The sequence below is a fragment of the Coregonus clupeaformis genome, chromosome 10 (assembly GCF_020615455.1).
Source record: "Coregonus clupeaformis isolate EN_2021a chromosome 10, ASM2061545v1, whole genome shotgun sequence".
Classification (NCBI taxonomy): Eukaryota; Metazoa; Chordata; class Actinopteri; order Salmoniformes; family Salmonidae; genus Coregonus; species Coregonus clupeaformis.
In genome coordinates this window covers 32516794-32522793 of record NC_059201.1, presented here as the reverse complement: position 1 = coordinate 32522793, position 6000 = coordinate 32516794, and the positions used below count along the sequence as shown (strand labels likewise).

At 40.4% G+C, this 6000-nt stretch overlaps 1 protein-coding gene across 8 annotated transcripts in view; it reads left to right on the top strand.

Moving 5' to 3' along the window:
* Nucleotides 1–508: 508 nt before the first annotated feature.
* LOC121575032 (inositol 1,4,5-trisphosphate receptor type 1) overlaps nt 509–6000 on the top strand; it is a 145767-nt gene continuing 140275 nt past the window's right edge. For all 8 annotated transcript variants that reach the window (XM_041887810.1, XM_041887809.1, XM_041887807.1 and 5 more), the window contains exon 1: nt 509–635. The gene's annotated coding sequence lies outside the window, so the exon portion shown is untranslated. The remainder of the gene's footprint in view (nt 636–6000) is intronic.

The window sequence follows — 6000 nt, the reverse complement described above, 5'->3', positions numbered from 1 at the left end:
GTGCATGTTTTTGACATTTCTGTTTTTGACATGGCAAACATTTCTATTACACACAGATACAGTAAATACTATGGTCAAAACATAACTCAACCTCAGGGATTTGCAATGTCATGTGACATGTACAGTATGTCAGATGCACAGGAGGCTGCTGAGGTGAGAACGACTCATAATAATGGCCTGAATGGAGCAAATGGAATGGCATCAAACACCTGGAAACCATGTGTTTGATGTATTTGATTCCATTCCACCAATACTGCTCCAGTCATTAACACCAGCCCATTCTCCCCAATTAAGGTGGAGCGTAGCCTACAGTTTTTCTCATTAAAACAACATTTCCCAAACACCACTGCTGCAGATATATATATATATATATATATATATATATATATATATATATATATATATATATATATATATATATATATATATGCAAAAGGGGCGTTTCTACAAAGCGCATGTGGAGGAGGTAAGAAGCGGATTGCCACTGAGGACAAATTCAGCTGTCAGAGACGCGGTGTTCTAACGAGTTTCAGTCGGCTATCATGGAATTAAACGAGGACGGCGCAGTGGAAATTCACTTTTGCTGATCCAGCCTGAATCGATAATTTTTTCGCCTCATTCTTTCTTTTGTGAAGGTAAGGTCCTATGCGCATTCTCACCCTGTAGCATAGTTTTAAGAGGAGCATCATCCTCTAACATCATACATAAATTGTCAAGGAACCCACGCGTTATAGCCTACCTCGATATAGTAGACTATGGCTTCTATAGTTTTTTATGCATTGCATTTCAAGTCCACTAAAATGGGTCTGTATCGTGGAATAAAACCTGAAACTTCAGACGTCAAAATGTCAGACTGTTTTTAGACAAGTGCATTTTGAATGAGCTGTGAGAAATGTCAAGGTAGGCTACTTGTCACAGAGTGGGCAATACAGACACGATGTGACCAAGCGATACATTTTTGGTTTATGCGACTCGGTTACATTTGACAGCTTCAGGAACTGAAAGATGTAACAACGTAGCCTAAGCAAGCAAGCAAAGACTGGCAATGTAGCCTAACAATGTAATGACAATGTATCAGTTGAATAATTTATAAACAGATCTAATGTTTGGAGTTAGTGTAACCACTAATTTTGTTTCATCCTGATGATTCAGAAGCCTATCCCAGACAATTAGTGTTGTCTACATCAATGACAGAATAGGTCTACAAACCAAGAGTAAAAATAAGCATTCTCAGATGGTTCTGATGGAGTCAGTTAGACCTATTGCTACATTCTAGATGGCTATAGTATTCCCTTCTGTTTGGATCATGTTTATATTGGGGATGTTGATGAGGCACAATGGTTTCTCACACTGGGGATTTGGGCAGGATTATTACTAATGGGAAGGCCTGCAGACATTTCTGTTTGGACACTTTTGGTAATCAGAGTTGTAGGTTTTTCAGAACATTCCATAAAGACTGAGCTTCTGAATGAGTTTTTAAATAGGCCTATCTTTTATTTGAGTGTTGGGTTCATGTACAGATAACTGCCAAAATAAAGGAAATGCCAACATAGTTTCTTAATAGGACGTTGGGCCACCATGAGCCAGAACAGCTTCAATGCACCTTGGCATAGATTCTACAAGTGTGTGGAACTCTATTGGAGGGATGCGACACCATTCTTCCACAAGAACTTCCATCATTTGGTGTTTTGTTGATGGTGGTGCAAAATACTGTCTCAGGGGCAGCTTTAGAATCTCCCATAAGTGTTTAATTGGGTTGAGATCTGGTGATGGCCATGGCATATGGTTTACATCGTTTTCAAGCTCATCAAACCATCCAGTGACCACTCGTGCCCTGTGGATGGGGGCATTGTCATCCTATGTGGGCATAGCCATGGTAGCCAAAATAATGGCCTGCCCAGCATTTTTATGCATGACCCTAAAATGATGGGATGTTAATAGCTTAATTAAGTCAGGAACCACACCTGTGTGGATGCACCTACTTTCAATATACTTTGTATCCCTCATTTACTCAGCAACCTGCATGAGCTGTGTTGATTGTTAAACACTATCATTTGAAACCATTATGATCAAGTTAAGTTGACCTAAACCGATATATAAAGGAGGACCTCTGACCTGTGGCGCCACAGAATTTGAGTATGTCACCATTTCCAATAAAAGGAATACTGTCATGGACTAACTGCCCATGCAAAAGCCAAGGGATATTTACATGTTGAACTATATCTAAAAATACATACAGCCAAATTATATATGAATATAAACCAGTATACATCATTTTAATAGCAGAACACTGTATTGTCCATTATCCCTCTGAAGAGTATAAATTAGGCTGTTTGAGAAGGTTTGAATCCTAAGCAACCTGCCTACACATAGTTTGAAGTACAATACCAACATAGCTACTGTAGTAGGTCAAAGCTGTGTGCTGGAAAACCTTGGTAGAGCATGGATGGAATAGGCATTGTGGTGCTCATGAATTTCCTTTCTTTTTTTTGGCTTCAGACCGATGCCTATTCTCACTTAAATTGTAGTTTTTGTTTTTAATTTCCATGGTTTTTACAGTGGAGGGTGATTTATTATACAATGTTAGAATACAGCTTAACACATGCTCTCCTTGTGAACCCTCACAATGTCGTGCGTTTTATATTTTATTTATTGAAAAGATCCCAGCTCATAATCCTACTGATCATTGCTCAAAACAAATTGGTGAGAGCAAGGAAACAAAGACTGAAGCAAATATTTACTATGCGATTACACAATGTAGTTGGCTAGATGATTACAGGAGCGCAAAATATGGCTGAGCTGTTCTCAATGGAAGGGTTCTGAAATATTATTTCTCGCCGAGGTGTGACCGTGAATATATCATAGTCATCCACCTCGGTGGAAACGACTTGGGATTCACAAAGGGGACAGCCCTGGTGCGTCAGATGCGAGCTAATTTGGAGGTAGTCATCTGAATTCTCCCCGGGACAACAGTGGAGGAATTAGATGTTCCAGTGCGAGAAGGACATCAACAAGCACATAGAGATGGCCCGGAGCTCTGTCAACCAACTGGTGTTTACATTCCTCTGTGACAGGTGCATGCCCACAGTCCGCCACTCTGACATAAAGCACTGTGTCCCTGGGAAGTACCGTAGGGATGGCGTGCATCTCACGGATGAGGGCAATGACCTCTTCCATGAGAGTCTGAGAGCTGGGCCCATATTCCCAAAGTGTCTCTGAGTAGAAAATTGGTGCTGACAACAGACATTTTACTCCTACTCTTATGGGTAAAAATAAAAGCTATGAATAAAGCCTCTTTAGTAATAAGAGTCCCACCTAGTCGACATATTTAGGAGACCTCATGAGCTGTCCTAACCAGTTAAGAGTGACCAGCAGGTGTCTTGATAATAGAAAAAAAGGCAGAGATTCGATGATTCCTGCACCATAGACAGGCAATTGCTTTGGAGTTGAAAGAATGTATTGATATTTCTATATGATCAACCCATAAATAATCTAGACCGACTTGCTTTTGACAATGATTTCATATGAGGCCTAATTCACATGATGTATGCCTAAATACAACCACTAGGCTAATAAATAATCACATTTTTCTTTCGATTATTTCATTAACCTACATGTTATTTCAAGCAGAATATCACGTTGTTAAAAAATATGCCTAAATTGGTCATGCCTATAAGTGGGCAATTGAAAGCATTTAATTGTGTTCTGTAAAAATTATAGACCTTTCAAACATTTTATGCAACATTAATGGCAAGTAACTACTGTGCCAAAGCAATTTAGAGTTGTTTAACGGGAGTGACGAGTTTGTTGATATAACAGTAATATTATCAAAATTCCGCTTTTAAACCATTATACTGTATGATTCAGTGCAAAATGCCTATAACATTATTCAAAATATCAGAATTTGTGAAAAAGTTAAATAAGGTTTTGCACCCCAAAATATTAGGCAAGAATTAAGAGTAGGCAAAGTGATCATATCAGGCAAAACTGATATCAAACGTTTTACCATTGCAACATTTGATGTAGGCCTACAATCACATTCACTGTGGTTGTCTGAAGCATGCTATAGAGTTCACAGCTGTCGATACCTCATCGCGATTGGCTATTCCCAATCATTTGCAACATGTCAATGAGCGTTGTCACTATCTTTCCTTTGCAGTACCTCAAACTGTCGTGATTACCAACTGAGAAACTTTTATGAGTTGATTTTACTCCTGGTTCATAGTTTGTCTGAGTGTCTTAACATCATCCTAAAATCTGCTGAGTTTTTTTTTGTATCTTAAAGCTGGGTTTAACAGGATTCTTAGGACCTTTTCTGAGACCCTTTGTGGAGACGCGCCCTGGTCTCTCCTCCGTTCTAGCAAGATGCACGCAGTAGTACACCCCACACTCACTGCCACTTGCCTGCCTCTCCACAAACCCAAAGGCTCTTTTAAGAGCCATCTAATAAATTAAAATAAGTGGGTGTGTGTCAGGAGGGGCTGTCAAAACTATTAACGAAACAATGGTCAAAATACACTACATGGCCAAAAGTAAATCTCGAGTTGGTTTCCCCTTTGCTGCTACAACAGCCTCCACTCTTCTGGGAAGGCTTTCCACTAGATGTTGGAACATTGCTGCGGGTACTTGCTTCCATTCAGCCACAAGAGCATTAGTGAGGTCGGGCAGGCCTGGCTCGCAGTCGGCATTCCAATTCATCCCAAAGGTGTTAGTTGGGGTTGAGTTCAGGGCTCTGTGTAGGCCAGTCAAGTTCTTCAACACCGATCTCGACAAACCATTTCTGTATGGACCTTACTTTGTGCATGGGGCGATTTTAATGCTGAAACAGGAAAGGGCTTTCCCCAAACTGTTGCCACAAAGTTGTACGCACAGAATCGTCTAGAATGTTATTGTAGGCTGTAGCGTAAATATTTCCCTTCACTGGAACTAAGGGGCCTAACCCGAACCATGAAAAACAGCCCCATACTATTATTCCTCCTCCACCAAACTTTACAGTTGGCACAATGCATTGGGGCAGGTAGCGTTCTTCTGGCATCCGCCAAACCCAGATTTGTCAGTCAGACTGCCAGATGGTGAAGCGTGATTCATCACTCCAGAGAATTGCGTTTCTACTGCTCCCAGAGTCCAATGGCGGCAAGCTTACAACACTCCAGCCGACGCTTGGCATTGCGCATAGTGATCTTAGGCTTGTGTGCGGCTGCTCGGCCATGGAAACCCATTTCATGAAACTCTCGACGAACAGTTCTTGTGCTTCCAGAGGCAGTTTGGAACCTGGTAGTGAGTGTTGCAACAGAGGACAGATGATTTTGACGTACTACGTGCTTCAGCACTCGGCAGTCCCGTTCTGTGAGCTTGTGTGGCCTACCACTTCGCGGCTGAGCCGTTGTTGCTCCTAGATGTTTCTACTTCACAATAACAGCACTTACAGTTGACCAGGGCAGCTCTAGCAGGACGAACTGACTTGTTGGAAAGGTGGCATCCTATGACGGTGCCACGTTGAAAGTCACTGAGCTCTTCAGTACGGCAATTCTACTGCCAATGTTTGTCTATGGAGATTCCATGGCTGTGTGCTCAATTCTATACACAAATAATCCAATCAAATCAAATATTATGTTCCGAATACAACAGGTGTAGACCTTACAGTGAAATGCTTACTTACAAGCCCTTCACCAACAATGCAGTTAAGAAAAATAAGCGTTAAAGTATTTACTAAAATAAACTGAAGTAAAAAAAAAACGTTAAAAAATAATAGATAAACACAAAAAATAGAAAAATAACAAATAATTAAAGAGCAACAATAAAATAACAGTAACGAGGCTACAGTGAGGGAAAAAAGTATTTGATCCCCTGCTGATTTTGTAGGTTTTCCCACTGACAAAGACATGATCAGTCTATAATTTTAATGGTAGGTTTATTTGAACAGTGAGAGACAGAATAACAACAACAAAATCCAGAAAAACGCATGTCAAAAATGTTATTAATTGATTTGCATTTTAATGA